Genomic DNA, 22,495 nt, shown 5'->3' on the forward strand with positions numbered 1-22,495 from the left:
TTTAGAAGATATACAAAATGGTCACTTTTTCCCTACTTCTACATTCAGTCCATTGCTTTGTGCTTCTTGATTTGGGAGTTTGTGCTATATTTTACCTCACCAACAAAGCCAGATAGTTTTTTTAGAAAGACTTGTGATTCAGGACAAAACCACTCCACACAAATTAGATAACTCCTTTCCATACGTTTCAAATATGACCATCCTATTCTATAGAACTTCATTTTGAGTGTACAATGAATGTTCAATTCCTCAGATAAAAACTGCATTTTGTAGTATCCTCATTTTTGCATCTGTTAAACCTTACTCTCTTCAGAGCAGTGTTTACCAATTTAACCAACATCTCAGTGCCTTCTACTCAGCACAGTCCTCCTTTTAAATAATTCATTTCTGATTTTAACAGGTACCTTCTGGAGTCAATGCTTTATCCCATAGGAAGGACTTTCCATTTGAAATGTTAATTTTTCCAACTGGTAAAATGTTTTAAAACTATCTCTCAAAAACTATCACACAGGTGGCCACCTACTTCACTTATAGAATAGTTTTCAATGGCAAAAAAGGTAAGCTCTCTAAAAAGACATAAGGGTTGTTTAGATAGCTTAATCATGCTTGAATCAGGCTCTAAATTATAACATTATTGCTTTTATGATTGCCATTTATTCTTAGACCAAAGTAAGTACTGAATGTATATCAAACATAGCTAAATATTAAAAATGAGTTACTAGATTTTAAAACTATCTTGAGTGACAAGACATTAGATATGACATTCTTTTAAAGTTGAATGTAAAACTAAAAGCAACAAATGAACAACCAAGTCAAACAAACAAACAAACAAAAACTCAAAGACAGAGACAACAGTATGGCAGTTACCAGAGGGAGTTGAGTGGGAAATACAGGGTAAAGGGGGTGAACTATACAGTGACTGAGGGAGACCTGACTCTGGGTAGTAAACACACAATGCAGTATACAGACAATGTGTTATAGAATTGTACACTTGAAACCTATAAATTTTATTAACAAATGTCACCATAATAAATTTATTTTTATAGTCATGATTAAACTGAAAAAATAAGAAAACAAAGCAGGTAAATAAAAGAGTTTGAATTTTTATTAGAATTCCATGTTATCTAATGTTGAATAAATCATCATAAAGAAAAAAGATACATATGGGGAAAATAATCTGTGAAAAATATTTATGTACAAAGCAATTGTATTCCATTAGTGTTGCTATTGCAGGTTAATAGAGTAAGAAATTGGATTACAGTTGTTGCTAAGGGTTAATATTGTTTATTATACATTTTATGTGAGTAGAACATATCTCTTATCTTAATTATAATGATAATAATGTCGTTTTCCAGTGTCAATAAAACAAACAGCATTGGGATTTTTACCTCTTGCTCTATAGTCCCAGTACACTAATCTTACACTCTATATTTTAGAATTGTCTGGATATTTTCTTTTTTCCCATCAGGCATAAAGATGTCACCTAAACTGCTTTCCTACCCTGAATATCAGGCCTTGAAAATCAGATCAAATTCAGAAATCCACAGGACTGACCATGGAGCACTCGGATCCAATTCAAGTCCTTGAGAAAAGTAACAAGTCCAGAAACTGAGATTAAGAAAGAAAATAGGGCTCTGGCTGTTGGCACAGTGATAGAGTGTCAGCTGGGCATGTGGATGTCCCAGGTTCAATTCCCAGTCAGGGCACATAGGAAAAGCTGCCATCTTTATTCCTCCCTTTCTCTTTTTTCTTTCTTTATCTTTCTCTTCCCCTCTTTCAGCCATGGTTCAGTTGGAGCAAGTTGGCCTCGGGCACTGAGGATGGCTCAATGGATTCACCTCAAGCACTAAAATAGCTTGGTTTCCAAGCAACAGAGCATTGGCCCCAGATGGTCAGAGCATCACCTCATAGAGAGCTTGCCGGGTGGATCCCAGTTGAGACACATGCAGGAGTCTGTCTCTCTGCCTCCCCACTTCTCATTTAAGAAAAAAAAAGAAAAAAGAAAGGAAAAAAAGAATAAAAGAAAGGAAGAAAGAAAGAAGAAAGAAAGAAAGAAAGAAAGAAAGAAAGAAAGAAAGAAAGAAAGAAAGAAAGAAAGAACGAGCAGTTGGTCTGAATCACTCAGCCTCTGGGAAGATGCAGAGATCAAAAAGAAGGCTGATAGACTTATGTATTTCAGGAATAAGACATACTGATCTAACTTAGGACACCCACCCCCTCTTGTCCCTATGTGACTAATTGCATAGATTTGCCCTTGGCACCATTACCAACCATCCATGAATCATATAAAAATGATCAACAGAACAAAAATTAAGGCTTTGGATCTGAAGTCCTCTGCATTCTGGGGTTTGCCAGCAATTCTATTAAAGACAATTCTATACAGTTCAATCCTCATCTGTGTGTTTAGGTTTATAGTAGTGGGCAACACAAGCTTCCACTTGTTCAGGTATTGATATTTCATCAATGTGGGGTCAATTGGAGCAGCATAGGTTGTGAAATAAAGTTTTAAGGTATCTTATTCACTCATATATCTGGATACTTAATGGTCTTTCTCTCTCTGTCTCTCTCTTATGGCATCCCTCCTCCAGTGTCTCTTATGTACCTTGGTCTAATGCAGGGGTCCCCAAACTTTATACACAGGGGCCAGTTCACTGTCCCTCAGACCATTGGAGGGCCGGACTATAAAAAAACTATGAACAAATCCCTATGCACACTGCACATACAGTGATACCTCGGTTCTCGAACATAATTCGTTCCGGGAGAACGGTCGAGAACCAAATTGTTCGAGAACCGAAACAATGAAACCCATAGGAAATAATGGAAACTGGATTAATTTGTTCCAAGCCCCAAAAATATGCCTATTTACTGGTGCTTTCTCACAAATAACGACTTCATTGATGCTGTCACCTGCTAACTCTTTTTCTTTAATGAAAATAAGAAGCAGCTTCTCCATTTCCTCCATTATCTGAGGCCTTTGCTTTGTTAACAATGTAACACCTTTGGCAACATTGGCAGCCTTTATAACAGCTTTATTCTTAAGGAAAGTTGAGATAGTAGATCTTGGCATGCCATACTCAGCAGACAGATCTGAAACACGTGTGCCCTGTTCATATTTGGCAATGATTTCTTTTTTCAGCTCAATCGTTGTTCTCACAGCTTTCCGCTTACCTTTGTCTGCATTACCACTTCTGGCTTTCTTTGGACCCATGTCTAAGGGTTAAATTCAGTGTACAAAGCGTGCACAAAGCGTGAGTCTCTCCACAAAGCGTGAGTCTCACCACAAAGCGTGACTCTCACCACAAAGCGTGACTCTCTCCACAAAAACATGATTCTCTCTCTCCACAAAGCGTGACAAAGCGTGACTCACACTGATGACGCAGGCAAGGCGCGTTCGGCCGAATGAACGCCATTCGGCTCAACTCGGCTAATCTTGGACGTTCGAGTTCCAAATATTTGTTCGGATTCCAAGACAAAATTTTCTCGAATTTCCTGGTCGAATACCGATTTGGTCGAAAGTCAAGGCGTTCGAGAACCGAGGTATCACTGTATCTTATTTTAAAGTAAAAAAAACAAAACAAAACAGGAACAAATACAATATTTAAAATAAAGAACACCGGAAGAACAAATAAATTTAAATCAACAAACTGACCAGTATTTCAATGGGAACTATGGGCCTGCTTTTGGCGAATGAGATGGTCAATGTTCGGTTCCATATTTGTCACTGCTAGCCATAACAAGTGATGCAAGTGTGCATCAGTTAGTCTAGATCTGGTTGGAGATTTCAGATGTTTCATTCTGGAAAAAGTCTGTTCACAGAAATAAGTGCTGCCAAAGATGGTTGCCATTTTGAGTGCATGGTTCCTGAGATTAGGAATGTCTCAGAGGGGAGAGATGCATAGAAATTAGGCAAGCTGCTTGACATGAATGCGTCTTTCAGAGAGTCACAGCGGTGGGCCTCTTCTGTGGGAAGCCCACTGCTGCATGTTTCCCCTATTATAAGACACCTCCTAAAAATAAGACAGCCTCTATTTTTGGGGGTAAAATTAATATAAGACAGGGTCTTAAAATCGGGGAAACATGGTATGTAGTAATGTGGGGGGAGACTTTTGGGCAAAGGGAGGTTATAGGGACCATTATTTTGTTGTACATTTTGTTGTACATATGGGGGCTATTGTACTGTATAGTAATGGTTATAGTGCTTTGCCTTTCTTCCTACTCTTGCTGTTATTTCACACTGCTTCCAGTGATGTGGGGCACTGCAGCCGCAGACTGGATCTGCATCATATGACACGTTTCTGGAGCCCTGATGTGTGTGTCCCACACCGGAAGTAGTACTGTATGTGAGCGATGCTGCACTTTGCATCCTGTGCTCCTCTCACTGACCACTAATGAAAGAGGTGCCCCTTCCAGGAGTGCGGCGGGGCCAGATAAATGGCCTCAGGGGGCAGCATGCAGCCCGTAGTTTGGGGACCCCTGGTACTGAAAGCAAGGTAGGTGATTCATACTGTGTTCTTACATAGCAACTTATTTCAAGAGTCAGTGTAAGATTATAGGCCTCTTAAAGGCTTCACTAGGAAGTAGTGCAGCATCAAGTCCACCTTAATGAATGGGTTAAAGCTGTAGTAATACATGCCAAATTCTGGTTGGTAAAAAAAAAAGACAGCTTCTTGGTGGGAGAGAGCTAAGGCCACATAGCAGAAAAGCATGTATGGTGAAAGATAGTGTAGTATAAACATTTATGAAAAATGGCCATGCCCATTAATAGAAAAGACACTAAAGGTTTTTGAGGATAAAGTAATATCATAATGCTTATATTTTAAGAGTAAAATTTCTCTGGTCATTGTGATAAAGAGTGATAAAGAGTTGAGAGACAAAATACAGAAATAGAGATGGAGAAAAGGAGAGACCGAGAGAACAAAGGAAGAAAGACAAATTAGGAGGCAATTACAATATGTTTCAAATATAATGCGATGAAGATTCAAGCTAGAGTAAAGACAACATAAATGAAAAACTGAGTATAGAACCTACAGTGAAATTTTTAAAAAAATGATGTTTTGATAGACAATGTGAAGAATTTGCAGATGTTAAAGTTATATGATTAAAAGAATGGTAGTTGATTGATGTAGAGACGCTTGGGAAAGAATAAGTTTGTTTTGTCTGAAGTATTATTTGAACAAAAAATATTTTTTTCAAATTTTTCAAATGAAAACATACATCTAAAATCTTACCTAGGGACTCTGGAATGAAAGTCAACTATAAAAAGGTGACAATTAAAGTCAGAAAACTAGATAAAATCACACAAGGGTAGAATAATGAAAAAAAAGTACATGACCTAAAAAAAAACTGACTTAACTTTTCAGCTTCAGCTTTGGATGTAGGCCTGAAGTTATTTAAATAATAATGTTGATGAATTTGGAAATCAATCAGTTGTTGGCTACATAAAATGTTTTAGTTCTAATACACATGCCAGAAGTATTTGTAAGTGAACTAATTTCTAAAAATTTTCTTTTTTAATGTTATTTCTTTCAATGTTATATATTCCTTTCAAATATTATTTCTGAATCCAAGGTACTGTTATAATTTAAAGAATAATATTACATAATATTTTTAAAATTAATATATTTAAATAACAAGATTAATTGGAAATAAAACAAATTTTAAAAACTAACAAGAATAGTTATGTTCCAGATTTTATTATGATTCATAAACCCCAGAAAAATAATCAAAATTTATCATGAAAGTGATATGGGATAAGCATTTGAGAATTTTTATATGAAAAGATAGTCAAGGTTTCAACTCTAGTTCATAAATCAAAAAAACTTTATTACTCTCCACTTGCATTATAGTTTTTGTTCATCTTACTCTTAGTGTTAACTTTTGAAAGAATTTCTCCTTTAAGTGTTTTTCCAAGCATTACTTAAGCATCCTTGGAAGTCAGTTCAGAAAAAAAAGGTGTGGTGAAAATCAGCCAGTGTTATGGGAGGTGGAACTTCAAAGTAGATACATTAAATGATAGAATTACTTTTTTTCCCTTTTATTGACCATGTTTCTTTTAATAATTTTGATTATAATTAGACAAATGCCAGTCTCAAGTATAGTATATATTAAGTATTTTTGTCAATAGAATGAGAATTGTGTATAAAATGTGCAAACAATTTCTCTAAATTTGAAAAGTGAGAATAGAGACAACATGAGTAAATATATATATATGTTTTTAAAAATGAGTTCCTCCAATTTTTTAAGAGTGGTAGGTTTTAATGTTAAAATATATAATTTGCATTCTACATCAGAGCTTTGGTTGTTGTAAAGAAATGTAGAAAAGTATTAGTGAAGTCATTATGGCAGGTACATTGATAAAATAAGATGATATATGGCCATTTAAGTAATTCAGAATATTAATTGAGGTAAAAATATTGAATTTATACTGTTAATAAAAATAAGGTTACTAAATGGTAATTCTTGTTCAAGATGACTAGCTGAACATATGAATGTTCCTTCCAAAATGTAAAAAATGAAAACAAATTAATCCCAGCATTGGAAACAAAATAATGCCACTAACAAAAAATAAGATAAGCCTAACCAGGCAGTGGTGCAGTGGATAGAGCATCGACCTCAGAATTTTAGGACTTGGGTTCAAAACCCCAAGGTTGCTGGCTTAGGCATAGGCTCAACCAGCTTGAGAACAGGGTCCAGGTTGAGTGTGGGATCATTGACATGATCTCATGGTTGCTGGCTTGAGTCCAAGGTCCTTGCCTTGAGCTAGGGATCAACAGCTCAGCTGGAGTCCTCCAGTCAAGGCACATATGAGAAAGCAATCAATGAACTAAGGTGCCACAACAAAAAATTGATGCTTCTCATCTCTCTCCCTTTCCATCTGTCTGTCCCTTTCTGTCCCTCTCTCTCTCTTTCTTTAAAAAAAAAGGAAGAATCTTAATTCTCAAGTCAAAACAATAATACAGAAAACAGAAGATGCTAAAATATTTATAATTAATAACTAATGTTTTCAGAGACTTTCAAGTAACAATCATATCAATAAATGAAAATATCTTCTCAGAAGAAGAAATAGTTTAGCTTTGGAAACTAAAAATATAATTTTTTAAGTTAAGATAATAACATTCCTTTAAAAATGGCCTGCCTCTAATAAATATTACAGATGTACTTTGAAAAATAAGATGTGAACAAACAGTAAAACAAACTAGAGAATTCTCCAAGAATGCAGAATAAAAGCAAAAGAAATGAAAGTATGAAATAAGTGTTTATAAATATAGAACACAGGGCCTAAAATTCAAACATGCTTCCTATTAGTAGTTCTTGAAAGAAAGAAAATACAAAAGACAGAGGATATAAAATAAATATTTTAAGAAAAAAATAGGTGCTTCAAATTGACCAAAGGGACTTACTAAATATCAAATAAGAATATTAACAAATTATTCTTATTTTGCTACATCCAAGTAAAATTTTAAAACTACAAAGATAAAGAGAAAATACATGTAGCATGAATATACTTCAGTAAGTGTTTATATGATAAAAATTTCTTAAAAATATACAAAAATGAGTAACAGTATAATTAATAGTAAAATTATAGTTATATTTTCACATTATAAATTAATTTATTAAAGTTTCACATAGAGTCTTAAAATTTGATGAATGTAAACATGTATTTAAAAATTCTGCCCTGGCCCTGGCCAGTTGGCTCAGTGGTAGAGTATCATCCTGGCATGTGGACATCCCAGTTTGATTCTGGTCAGGGCACACAGCAGAAGCACCCATCTGCTTCTCCATCTTTTCCCTTCTCACTGTTCTTTCTCTGTCTCTCTCTCTCCACCCCCCTTCCAGAAGCCATGGCTCAACTGGAATGAGTTGGTCCAGGCACTGAGGATGGCTCCATGGGCCTCCACCTCCAGCACTAAGAAGTGTGCACAAGTCCTGCCGGGGGTGAGGACGTCGGAGACACAGAGACCCGATTCTGGGGGACCAGGTTCAGTGACACAGATCTACTATATTCAGGAAGTACACAAGCTTATATAGATAGGTTCAGCCTATAGGGTGTTACAGTGTGTTCCTCAAAGCCAGTGGCTTAAAAGATCAGGGAGCTGCGTGGTTGGCACTAAGTCACTTCCTTATAGTGGGTAAGCTTCCTTCCTGGGTATGCCCAGGAGGGTTCTGTGAGCTGGAGAATTCTCACAGCATTGCATCAGCCACAACTGCTAGGAATGTGCTCTGTGCTCCACCCACATCTCTCCCTTCTCTTTTAATTAAGGCCAATTGGACTTGATGAATGACAGCTTGCTGTTGTAGCTTCTGAATGCTACTCATTATCCAACGGAACCCTAGTAGAAGTAAAACAACTATAATACATATTATACTATATGCTAATAGATTAGCTGGTTTAAACAATGAAGCAAGCTTCTGTAATGTTTGACTAGTTAGGAAATAGAACAAGGGCCTTAAACAAGGGATTCCTTCTAGGGGTCATGATGTCATTTCACTCCCATTGTGTTACAGAGAACTTCTAGGTGCTGTTAAACACAGTTCCATTTTGATTGTAAAAAATGGACATAGGTCCATGCACACCCCCCTCCCACAAAAGTCCCATAGTCCAAACATGGAATGGATGGCTTGCCACGGGCTGCATACTGCATATGGTTGCATTCAATCTCTCAGCTTCCGATGCCAAACTCCGAGGTTGATGGTCTGTGCATCTGGGCCAGAGGCAATGCAGCAGTCTCTCCAGGGAATTCCTTCTCTCGGGAGTGTACTTAGATGTTGTCATACAGGAACAGGCAAAGAGGTGACCCTGGGAAGGCAAGGTTAGTGGGGCAGGCCCAGCTGTTAGTAGCTAGGGGGAGGAGGGCCTGTAGATCAAGTACTGAGCTTTGGTTGGTAGTACCATTTTTAGCAAAGTCCCCCATAGTATGATTTCACAGGAGGACCCATCCTTCCGAGGGGACGGTGTTATTTTTCAGAGTAAACTTAAGTAGCATTGGGTCACTGAGTTACCCCATATAGTGCTGTTCCACTAACAGGCATAATTATGCCAGCGTAGGGAACAGCCACCTAGACGTGAGGATCTCCTCGTGCCTGGAAGTTTGCTGTGATAATGGCACATATGAGGAGGAACAGAGTGCCTGGAACTGGCGGTCCATCGGGGGCTAATCTTTTGAGCCTGTTTGGCTAGGACCTTCATATCTCCCCAGGTTATGTTATGAGCACTTTGGTTATGAGGTCTCCTTCTGGAGTGCTGAGGTCCTCCTCCAGGTGACCGTTCATCAAGGCTGAGGCTGGCCATCTCCTGAACTGGAGAGTTCGCAGGTGTTGGAGGCATCATCGGTGGGGTCATCTTGGGATACCGGGTGTGGCCATACGTTCCTTCCTGGGATCCAAATTGGATGTGGGCTATTTTCTGAAAAAACACAAGCATAACCTCTCCCTTGTGTTAGAAGAGGCTGCAGTCCCTGCCACTGAGCTGTGGCTGGGTACTTCCAGCATACTAATGGTAAAGGGGTTGGGTGGCTACGAAGGCCTCCTCAATGTTTATAAGCAGGAGTTACTCCTTCAGAACCAAAAGTTAAATAATTGAGAATGAATACAGCACTGAGGAGCACTTTTCTGGGTGAGGCCTGGGGCATATCCCCTCTTCCTTTTTGAATTTGAAGCTTAATGTCTCTGTGTCACCATTCTACAACGGCTTGTCCTTGAGGATTATAAGGAATGCCAAGGCGGTGCGTGATTTGCCATTGGGAACAAAAGGCTTTAAATTGGCTGCTGGTATAACAGGGCCCATTGTCAGTTTTAATTTCCCAAGGTACACCAAGGCAAAGCATGGCCTGTCAAAGTGCACAAAATGCATCACACTGTAAGCCTCGAGGGTTGACACCCTGTGGTTGTAGGAGGCCTAAGGGTAGTAGGGCCTGCACTGTTTACATACGCAAACAAGGTGTTTGCAGGTTGCATGAGTGAGACGGGGAGAGAGAAATTTGAGAAAATGGGCAGACATATGAAGCCAGGCATGAGATTGTTAAAACTAGATGATCAGCTTGTGTGTTGTCTACCGCTAGGGGGCCAGGCAAGCCAGCATGGGAGTGAAGATCTGAATATTCCTAGGGTGTTGACACTCCTCTAACAGTTCTTTAAACTGGCTGAGAGCCTATCTAGTAATGTCTGCTTGGGCTGGAAGGTGGAATAGGCAAGGCCTTTAACCGTTTACACTGCGTAAGCACTATCTGAAAAAAAGTTAAGGGGGCATGCTGCCAAAGGCGTAGTACAGAGTAAATGGCTAGTAGTTCACCTACCTGTACGGATCCCTCATAAGTAAACTTGTGGAATTTAGTGCCTTCCATTTGTGCTTTGAACACTATTGCACAATAGAACTGGCTGGCATCTGTAAAAGCAAGCATGCTATGCGGAAGAGGGGTAGATGCTGGATATGAATGAGGGTTGGTTTGTAGGGGGACTCTTTGTAGGGTTGTAAGAGTCGATCGTTGGGGAGGTGATTGTCTACTTGTCCAGTATAGTTAGCTAACAGTGTCTGCATTTATAAATCATTGGCTAAGAGAAATTGAATATGGTTGAGAGGAATTGGCAGAATAAGTACATCAGGCTCTTGGCCATATAAGGTGACACAAGCTTGCTGCAGCTTCCGGCCAAAAATGCAGATTGCAGTCTTGCTGAGGGTGATTTTAGATAGCTGACTATATGCTAAATGTACCCAATAAAGTGGTTTGTTTTGAAACAGAACACTGGTAGGCGTGCCTTTTGTGGCTAGGACAATAGCTGAGATTGGCTGATCAGGTTCTAATCTAGCAGTGACACAGAGCTAATAATAGCAGTGTTGATATTTGCTATAACCTGTTTTGCTGCTGTAGTTAAGACAGCTGACGCTGGTAGGATCTATGTCGCCCTGAAGGAGGGAGAATAGGGGGTCTAATTCGGCAGTAGAAATAGATAGGTATCCACATATCCAGTTTATTTGGCCGCATAGCTCTTGTAATTCATGTAAAGAACATTGTTGAGGGATTGCGAGCATAGGGGAAATAGGTGTAATTTCTTCCCCTATGCGGTACCTTAAGAAAGTAAAGGGCGGCAAGTCTGTATTTTCTCTGGTGCTACAGAAAGCCCAATGGCATTCAGATTAGTTAAGAGCTGCTGGTAACATTCTTCTAAGATCGTAGGATCAACATGAGCTATTAATATGTCATCCATACAATGGTAGATGAGGCACCATTTCTGTAATGGTTGTGTTGCCATGCTTACATAGTACTGGCAAATGGTGGGGCTATTTTTCATGCCTTGCAGTAGGACTGCCCATTGATACCATTGAGCTGAAAGGGCATGATTAATAGAAGTCACAGTAAAAGCAAAATAAGGCTTGTCCTCTAGATGGAGGGAGATTGAGAAAAAACAATCTTTGATGTCTAGAATTTTAATATGGGCAGCTCATGGCACCACAGAGGGATGTGGCAAACCTGGTTGTAAAATGCCCATCTTTGCCATGTGCTTGTTAATAGCTCTTAAATCATGAAGGAATATCCATTTTCCAGAAGCCTTTTTCTGAATTACAAAAATAGGAGAATTATAAGGACCAGTGGAAGGCTCAATATGTTTGGCTTCTAATTGTTGCTGAACTAGTTTGTGAAACTCTTTTAATTTAGAGGCTGTTAATGGCCACTGTTCAACCCAGATTGGTTGGTAATTTTTAATTGAGCAGTGGCCTTTAGAATTGAGGGGGGCTGGCTGGTCAAAGTAAAGCAGCACCAGAATCTATGAGCCCAAGGATGGAATGGCCCTTTACTCACAGGGTTAGAAAGGCCTTATTCTGGGTTAAGGGTAAGGTCCAATAGACTCCTGTGTGGAATTGCTCTCTTATGGGCAGGGCTGAGAGCTGCCCCACTTCCCGTTTAAAGGCTCTAGAGCAGGGTTTGGGAATTTATGGCTCGCGAGCCAGATGTGGCTCTTTTGATGGCTGCATCTGGCTCACAGACAAATCTTTAATACAAAAAATAATGTTAAAAATATAAAACATTCTCTTGTATTACAATCCATTCATTTCCTACCACTCATGTTCAATATTGCGGGTGTCTGGAGCCAATCACAGCTGTCCTCCAGGACAACACCAAATTTTTATTGGATAATGCGTAATGTACATGGGTTGCTGTATGGCTCTCACAGAATTACATTTTAAAATATGTGGCTTTCATGGCTCTCTCAGCCAAAAAGGTTTCCGACCCCTGCTCTAGAGGCTTTCCATCCAAGGTGGTGGTTGAGCGACAATTTCACTTCCAGTGAAATCCCTTTCTACAACGGGGGGGGGGGGCACACAGAGGTGGCTTTTTATCATTCTTTCCTTTCCTATTAGGGCACTGCCATGCAAAATGTCCTGTGCCCTTGCATTCAAAGCAGGCTCCTTGGGTCAGTTGGCTTCCCTGTTGGGAGACACTTAACTGGGCTGCAAGAGCAGTAGCGAGAGCTGCCGCTGAGTTGCTGTCCATATCTTGGCAGGCAAGGACCCAATCATCTAGGGGCGCAGCTCTAATTGGCCCTATTACCTGTCTACACTCTCCAATGGTGCCTTCCCACACCAATTCTTTAGTTAGAGCATCGACCGCATCAGTGTGCAGAACTTTACTTTAGAGCTTCTTGGACCCTTCCTAGAAAAACTGAAAAAGGTTCATTGGGACCCTGAAGCAATTTGGAAAGCTTTAAGGCTCTTCCATGAGCATTAGTTTGAGTAAATGCTCTAGTGGCAAATAGGCGCACTTGATCAAAATACTGAGGGGGTCCAGTAGCCTGTACGGCAGGGGAAGCAAATTGCCCTTCTCCTTTGAGGGCTTCCAGGGGGAGGTTAATACCAGCCCTTTGATTTCTTTCACCTATTATTTCACATTGCTTGTTGTATAATCCATTGAATTAAGTCTCCCATGGTAAGGACTGCTCAGGCTAATGTTTTCCAATCATGGAGACAATTTAAATCAACACTGATATTTTCAAGTAATTGCTGAACATAGGGGGAATGAAGGCCATCTTCTCGGATAGCTTTTCTGAGAGTAACGACTGTTTTTTGGTCATCTGGATACCATGCTTGTGCTCGTGCAGCGGTAGGGTTAATATTGACCAGAAAAAGGTGAGGGGGCTCTAGTCCTAATGCTGCACGGGAAATATCTCTTTGCTGACACATGGGGGCATATAGGCTGGCCCATGAGTCTGCAGCATGAACACATGTTGGAGAAAATGGCATCCGAGAGGCTGGGGCACTGAGCCCCAGCAGGGAATGTGAAAGTAGCAACTTCTGCTTTTCCCAGTGGTGGAGCTGATGGCACAGTTAGCAATTCGGTTAGTTTCATTTCTGCACGCTCAGCTGCAAAGTCAGAGGCTAAACTACTTTCCTCCTCAGTGGAGGGGGGCAAATAGGGAGGTAGGGGCTCCTCTGAAAGAGTAGTAGCCTGTAGGACCTTAGGGACCAGCGGAAGGTCCCCAGCACTATCACCGGTCAAGCAGGCATGTATTGCCAATAAGGCAGGAATGAGGCCGAGAGGGAAGGCCAGTCCCTTATATACCTTGGCCAAACTAACACGTCGGACAGCTTGGGCCCAAGTATCTGGGTCCCAGAGTGGTGCATCTTCAATCCAGGGATTGAGACCAGAGAGAATCTCCCAGTAAGTACAGAGATCTTTTTCACTAACTTCAACTTGCCTACTCTGCAATAAGGCGTGCAGGGCTCGAGCCTGCAGGGCTCAAGAGTGGGGGAGAAGGTTTCTCATTGCAGAGGGTCACTCACCCATCCCTTGGATGCCAGTTAGGTCCCTGCCCAAAGTTGGGCGTCAGTTGTGGACAAGTCCTGCTGGGGTGAGGACAACAAAGACACAGAGACCCGATCTGGGGACCGGGTTCAGTGACGCAGATCCACTTTATTCAGGAAGTACGCAAGCTTATATACACAGGTTCAGCCTATAGAGCAGGGGTCCCCAAACTTTTTACAGAGGGGGCCAGTTCACTGTCCCTCAGACTGTTGGAGGGCCAGACTATAAAAAAAAAAAACTATGAGCAAATCCCTATGCACACTGCACATATCTTATTTTAAAGTAAAAACACAAAACGGGAACAAATACAATATTTAAAATAAAGAACAAGTAAATTTAAATCAACAAACTGACCAGTATTTCAATGGGAACTATGCTCCTCTCACTGACCACCAATGAAAGAGGTGCCCCTTCCAAAAGTGTGGCGGGGGCCAGATAAATGGCCTTATGGGGCCGCATGCAGCCCGCGGGCCGTAGTTTGGGGACCCCTGCTATAGAGTGTTACAGTGTGTTCCTCAAAGCCAATGGCTGAAAAGATCAGGGAGCTGTGTGGTTGGCGCTAAGTCACTTCCTTAAAGCGGGCGAGCTTCCTTCCTGGGTGTGCCCAGGAGGCTTCTGGGAGCTGCAGTATTCTCACAGCATTGCATCAGCCGCAGCTGCTAGGAATGTGCTCTGCGCTCTACCCACAAAGAAAAGCTCAGTTCCTGAGCAATGGTGCAGCACCTTAAATGGGAAGAGCATCCTCCAGTAGTGGGCTTGCCAGGTGGATCCCAGTCAGGGCCCATGCAGGAGCCTATATCTGCTTCCCCTCCTCTCACTGAATAAAATAAAAATAAAAATAAAACTTCTGCCATAAAGCTTTATATTTTTATTTTTAAATATTTTTCCTCATGCCCCTTTTCTGTTTGCCTGTTCCCTATCTTTGATCACAGAATATTACTAATCTGTTTTTGTTTTTGTTTCTGTTTTGTTTTGTCTCTAAAGGATAGTTTGCCCTCCAGAATTCCACATAAATTAAGTATACAATATATACTCTGTTGTGTCTGAATTTCTTTAATTCAGCACAGTATTGTTTAAATAACTAACTATAGTATCATATTTCAGTAACTCGATTTGAATATTTTTAAACACACATTTCCTTGATTATACCATAGTTTGTTCATTCACTTATTGGTGAATATTTGAGTTCCTCTCAGTATTGAGGGTCTGTAAAAAATTAATAAAGCTGCTAGAAAAATTATTTTACATGACATTTTCTGGACCAATACTTTAATTTTTCTTAGACATTTATTACTCTTAGGAGTGGAATTGTTGGTTCATATGGTAAGTTCAAGCCAAATTAAATTGATAACTACCAAAATGTTTTACAAAAATATATATGTCCCAGTTGCTCCAAGCTTCACCTACACTTGCTATCACCAGTTCCTTTTAATTTTGGGGAATCTAGTGAGTGTTTAGTAGTATTTCATTTCAGTTTAAACTTGCATTTTACTAAAGATTATTGAAGTTAATCATCTTTTATGTGTTTCATAGGGGTTTTTAAATCTTCTTTTATAAAGTATAGGTACAAATGTTTATCCATTTATAATTCAGTCTTTTCTTATTGAGTTGTAAGATTTCTTATTATATTGAAGGGAAATGCTTTGATATGTATATATAATAATACTAAATTTAAAACAAACATTAAATATATATAAAGTAGTATATGAAAATATAAAATGTGAAGTATATATACATTTTTCACCCAAGGGTATCATAGAAACAAAATAGTTTTTAGCTTGATTAAGTTCAATGTAACACTTTTAAAAACAATTATTGTTTTTGTTGTCCTGCTTTTAAAATACGTGCTTATCAAAGTCACATGTATTCCTTCTTAGGAGATTTATAAGGTTAGTTTTATATTAAGATGTATAGTCCTGTCTAGATTTTTATGTATAGTGTAAATATGTGTTGAGGAGTATTCTTTCTGTATCATTATCCAGATGTTCCAGCACCATTGTTTAAGACTACCTGTCCATATTTAATTCCTTTTGTAATTTTGTCAAAAATCAGTTGAAAATAAGGGGGTAAAATGGGAATGGTAAGAGACTTTGTATGAGGCATGGGGACACGATGTGGAGGGTTCAGGATGTTATGTAGAGTAGGACAGTTGAAACCAGGTGAGCACAAGAAATTAAAAAAATATTTTTTAAAATTTTTCTGAAGTGAGAAGCAGGGAAGCGGAGAAAAAGACTCCTGCATGCGCCTGACTGGGATCCACCCAGCATGCCCACCAGGGGCAATGATCTGCCATCTGGAGCGTCGCTCTATTGCAACCGGAGCCATTCTAGCACCTGAGGCAGAGGCCATGGAGCCATCCTCAGTGCCCAGGCCAACTTTGCTCCAATGGAGCCTTGGCTGAGGGAGGGGGAGAGAGAGAGAGAAACGACAGGGGGAGCAGTGGAGGAACAGTTGATAACTTCTTCTGTGTGCCCTGACCCAGAATTGAACCCAGGACTTCCACATACCAAGTTGATGATCTACCACTGAGCAAACTGGCCAGCGCTTAAAGTTTTCTTAAAAATAAATTCATTTAAAAAATCAATTGAGAATATAAGTGGGAACCTATTTCTGAAGTTTTTTTCCTGTTTGTTGTACTATGCTTATAACACTGACAAGACAATTTGATTATTGTAGCTTATAGGAAGTATTGAAATCATGTAATTGAAGGGTCTAATTTTATTTCCAAATTATTTTGGTTATTCTATGTCATTTTCATTGCTGCCTAAGTTTTAGATCTAACCTGTTAATTTCTATTTTTTTTTAATCTATGGATCAATTTAAGGAGAACTGACATCTTAGCAACATTTAATCTTCCAGTCCATAATCCTTTTATCTCTCTCAATGTATTGGAATATTCTTTATTTTATCTAGTTTTGTTTTATACTTTTATGCAAAAGTCTTGTATATAGTGTGTTAAATTATTTTCTAATAATTTTGTTTCATCATTCAATTAATTGTTCATTGTTAGTATAATAGTATGCATAAATAGAAATATATAGGTAATTGTGCAATACTATATAGAAATGTAATTTTTTTCTGTTTTGATATTTATCATACAACCTGGCTAAATTCACTTATTAGTTCTGAGCGGTATTTTTGTAGATTTATTAATATTTTCTATATTCAAGATTATATCCTTAGAGTTTTACTTTGTTTTTAATGTATATGCATTTATTTTTATTTCATTTTATTGCCTTATTGAACTGATTAGTCCATTAACTAAAGGTTGAGTAGACATAGAAAAAACATATTTGCCTTGTTTCATATTTTATACATAAATCACTAAATTTTTCATGACTTAGTATTTGGTTTGCTACTGTTTTTTGCATATACTTTTTGTCATATTCTATTTTTAATTTGCTGAGAGATTTTAATATAACAAATGTGTACTTTATTAAGTAACTTCTACATATATATGGATATTTTATAATTTTTCTTCATTTTTCTTTTACTATTGTAAATTATTAACATAATTATGTTCAAAGCATTCTAAATTTTTACTTTATGAAAAGTCTATAGTAAAATTTTTCATTTGCAATAAACTAATTTTGATATTTTATTTTTCTTGATTGTTCAGCTAGAATTTTAAAAATCTTAATAATTTTAAAAGAAACAGTTTCTATTATTACTAATATTTTTTGTCCATATCTTCTTTTATTAAGTATTACTCCTATAATTTTTATATTCTTTATTCAGTATATTTTGAATTTACTTTTAGTAATCTTTTTCTTAATTCTTAAGAAAAAGTTTAAATAATTAAAATTAATTTTTTTGTTCAAGGTGTATTTAATATTATACATTTTTTTACAGTACTGCTTTGGCAACATCTCATGAATTTTGATGATTGTTTTTTATTATTTATTTAAACTTTTGAGTAGGAAAGCCAAGCCAAAAAATACTTTGAGACTTTAGAGAAAACAGAAAAGACATAAATGAAAAAATAAAAAGAAGAGATAAGAACATGGGATATAAGACATAAAACTACAATAGAGAATAAAATAATTTTGCAACATATAGTCTCGAGGTGAATCACTGAATAAAGGAAGGAAGGAAAACATAAAAAAAAGAAGCTATTACAAAAATATCCCAGATGTAATGGGGTAAAATTCTAGGTCAGAGTTAAGGTTCTGAGGGTAGAAAAGAGATTGACAATGAAGTCATTTCTAAAGGAAAACAGAATCTTGTTCTTCTTGTTTATTATTTGATACCTTTTTTTTTTTTTTTTTTTTTTAGGAGAGAGTAGAAGAGATAATGAAACATGCTCCCTGACTGGGATCTATCTGACAACCCCGTGAAGGGTGGATGGATGGATGGATGCATGGATGCATGGATGGATGCATGGATGGATGGATGGATGGATGGATAGACAAAACAGATAGTTATATCAGGTGCATAAAGTAACCATGATTTGCTCCATTGACAATGCAATACCACAAGGTTTGTTGTAGCCTTCCTCCTTCCCTATGTATTACTCTTCTTATAACATAGCTCTAATCTTTAAGGTGTTTTTCTATTTCTTCAATTCTAATAGGCATATAAACTAGTTTTTAGAATTGCTAGCCTATATACTTATGAAAAACACATTTAATAAGTGGATCATAACAATTTTTACAGTTATATTTGTCTTTAGCTTTACAGTTTACAGTCAAAATACTGTTACTTTCCAACATTACTTAAGCTTGTTTTTCACCACTATATCAATGTGTATGGTATTTATTTATAATATATCAGGTTCATTTATTATTGCTTTTATTCCATTTTAGGGTTCTATGACATCCTGGTTGATTTAATTATTTAAATTTGAGGAGAGTATATAAAATATTAATGTGTCTCTAAGAGGTGGAGCTATATAAAAAAAGGATATTCAGAGATAAATCACAATGCTCTTATTTCTTTTATACTGTTCTCTTTCATTCTATACATTCCATTCTAACCAATAATTACTTATTGGCTTATCCTGTTTGTGTTTCTTCTACTCATTTTTATTTTATCCCCATTTTACCCTTGCTTTAATAATGTATCCTAAAAATAAGTCCACATCATTACATAAAGATCTTCTGTGTGGTATTGTCATAGTTTATAAAACACTATCTAATATATGAACATTTAGGTGTTTCAATTATTTGAAATTCCTACTGTGGGAGATACATCATTATGGTAGATACCTAGAAATGGAATTGCTCTGTTAGAGGTAGGTGCCTACTCAGGTTTCTCAGGTAAAGCCAAATGAAGTTATTTTATACTCTAATAAGCAATGGGCGAGGAGTCTATTTCCCAACAAAATATACTGTTATAGTTTTAAAATTTCACTATTTTATTAGTGAGAATGGTACATCAAAGTATTGTTTGATATATATTTCTGTAATTGTGAGTTAAAAAATTTTTTATGATATCGATCACTATTTTATCTTTCACTGTAATGTATCTTCAAGTGTCTTCCTCTGTGTTTTTCTGATGCTTTTTTCCTCAGTTTTTAAGAGTTTTTTACATGGTAACAACATTAGTCCTCTTTCTGTATCATATATTGCAAATATTTTCTCTCAGTTTATTAGCTTTATTCAGAATGGCTTTGTTGTTAGTATTTTTCCATGTATTTTTTGTGTGATCAAAATAATCAATCATCCTCAAAATCTGTGAAATTGAGTCACACATAAAGAACATTCACCTATGTTTCCTTGAAGTGATTTTATGGATTCATTTTTTTATTACATTTAAATTCTTAATAAAATTGAAATTTGTTTTTAAGTATGGTGTGAAGCATGGAATTTATTCCATAAGTATTTTTCCAATTGGTTACCCAGGTACCTCAATACTATTTACCACAGAGCCCATTTCTGTCCCAGTGATGATAGTTACTAACTTTATTATATGTTAAATTTCTATATGTATTAGAAATTATTTTTTTTATTCCATAGATATTTATATAACAACTGTTACTATAATTTTTAATTTACATATATACAGATATTAGTAATATACAGGGTGGAGCAAAAGTTTATAGTTGTGAGTACATGAAACACAATGTTTATTCTTATATTATTATTTATTAATTATTGTATTATTTCCATATAAAAAATGTGAACCTACTTTTGTCACACCCTGTATATTTTATTAAAAATAAAAGTAATTTTTGAAAGCCAAACCAATCAATAGAAGCTCAAGAGCAACCTCTTTTTTAAACTTAGAAAGGTAGATGTTTTAAAATGTTAAGGTTTTATTAAGAACGACTTTTTCTTGTAGTCATTTTTTTTTCAAATGTCTCTCTTTTTCTAATCTAAAGTAGTGATGTGTATTCATTTTCAAAGGATAATTTCTGTAGTTGACATGATGTCATTATTTAGAGCAATAGTAGCTGACCTAACTGTGCTCACCTGTGCTAAAATTCAGAGCATATGGTAATTTGCACTGCAAGATTTATTTTTTGGACTGGAGTACAATGCACATAAATGGACCTTTGGGAGAATAATAGAGCATAACACTCTCACTTCATTAGCTTCAGTGGGACTAAATTATGTTTTACCGTCCAACATTGGGGATTAAAGTGATGTCTACACATGCAAACTAAAGTGAAGGAATTAAGCAAACATCTGGATAATTTGAATAAAAAAAGAACTGCTGTTTTAAACAAATGAATATTCTAAGAAGCTTCATGGCCAAATCTACAGGTAACTGGCTTGCTTTTCTATTTGATTTAGCACTTGCAGCCATAAAATAATAAAATATATTTGAGCTATTGGTTAATTTTATATGTTAAAACATTAATACAGCTTTTATTTTATTTTATTTATTCATTTTTAGAGAGGACAGAGAGAGGGAGAGAGAGGAGAAAGAGAAGGGGGGAGGAGCTGGAAGCATCAACTCCCATATGTGCTTGACCAGGCAAGCCCAGGGTTTCGAACCGGCGACCTCAGCATTTCCAGGTCGATGCTTTATCCACTGCTCCACCACAGGTCAGGCTAATACAGCTTTATATATTTTGTTTTCATTTTTGTTGAAATTATTTCTGGCATTTATATCAATTAAAATATATTAAATTTACTTAAATATGTTCAGAGAAGAAAATAATAGAACTAATTAGGCATAATATAAATTAAAATACTCTGCCATTTTCAAGCATTTAAATAAGCTCAGAATAGCAAGTGAAATTTCAAAATCGTCTCAGACTTTGATAACAAACAAGCCAGATGATAAGATAAATGCTACACACACACACACACACACACACACACACACACACACACACACATATTTTAACCTATAACAAAGTAATATTATTCAAATAATTTATACCTGAACAGGGGTGACCATTTTGACTTAATAAATTAAATATGAATTTATATTTTGGTTTATGGTCATGTTGCATAAATTCAAGTAGTCTAACTTTAGGTCAAAATTAAAATAGATTTATAAGAATATGAAAATGGTGTTCATTTTAATTGTATTAATTCACTTGGGATATAGAAAAGATTCATTAAAAAGACAACATTGACCTTTTGAAAATAGAATATGCTGACATATTTCTTCAAATACAATATGTTCTGTATGTTAAAATTACATTTGACAGATAGAAAAGCTTATCTATCCATTGTAAAAACACCAAGAAGAATTTTAGCTTTTATTTACTGAAGATTATGCTAGATCACATGAACTTGAAAAACATTTAGGTAGTTTCTATATTTCTGAGAGTATATTTAATTTAACTAATAGAAATTTTTACAAATTAATTTTGGCAATAGCATATAGAGATAGAAAAGTATCACACAGCTTTAATATACATACGTAGACATACAAAAACATACAGACAGATGCAAGCAGAGATCTTATAGCCTGTAAGATTTATAATTGGTAAGGCAAGTACAGTTGTTTCTAATTCCTCCAAAAATAGGTTGCATCCTGAATATCAGAAAGCTCACACATCTACCCACCTACACTATCCTTAACTTGTTTTTTTTTATATCAGGGAGATCTTCAACTAAGTAATCAAAAGATTCCCGTGTTCTAGATTTAGAGTTGTTTTGGAATATTTTAGTAAATCCTTCCACAACACATCAGAATGTTTCTGTTTCTATCTAGATACATTGTCTTATTTTAACTTAGGGGAGAAGGCCTATAAAAAGTTCCAATCAGGCTCTGAGTATCAGCTTCTAATTTTGCCAACTTATGACAATAGAGCTACTTTAAAAAAATCCTTACATATATCTTGGCAGATTTCAGCTGGAACAAATATTTTTGGCAGTATTTACCATCCTCTTGGACACAAGATACATCCCCAGAAAAAGTACAAATGAAACTTCCCTCTTAAGATCAACAGAAAATTTCACAGATAACTAAAAGAAATAAAAAAGTCTTAGACAATTCCCCTGAGAGCTAGCAAGAGTTACTAGAACCCTGGCCACAAATGGAGTACAAACACATTTCTTTCCAGCTATATTTTGCTGGAAATGTAGTACAACCCACATTTCTGTCAGGCCATATTTTGGCGACCCCATAACCATTAGGAACGACCCCATTCCGAACTGTCAAGCCAAGTTCTCAGGATACAAAATGAGACAAATAAGAGGGGAATAGCTGTTTCTGGGAGAGAAAAGACTGACAACCACTGAATCCCTAAAACAAATTTACATTTCTTACGAATGTGTAAATTTTTTTACCAGCCA

The sequence above is a fragment of the Saccopteryx leptura genome, chromosome 6, assembly GCF_036850995.1.
Source record: "Saccopteryx leptura isolate mSacLep1 chromosome 6, mSacLep1_pri_phased_curated, whole genome shotgun sequence".
Classification (NCBI taxonomy): domain Eukaryota; kingdom Metazoa; phylum Chordata; class Mammalia; order Chiroptera; family Emballonuridae; genus Saccopteryx; species Saccopteryx leptura.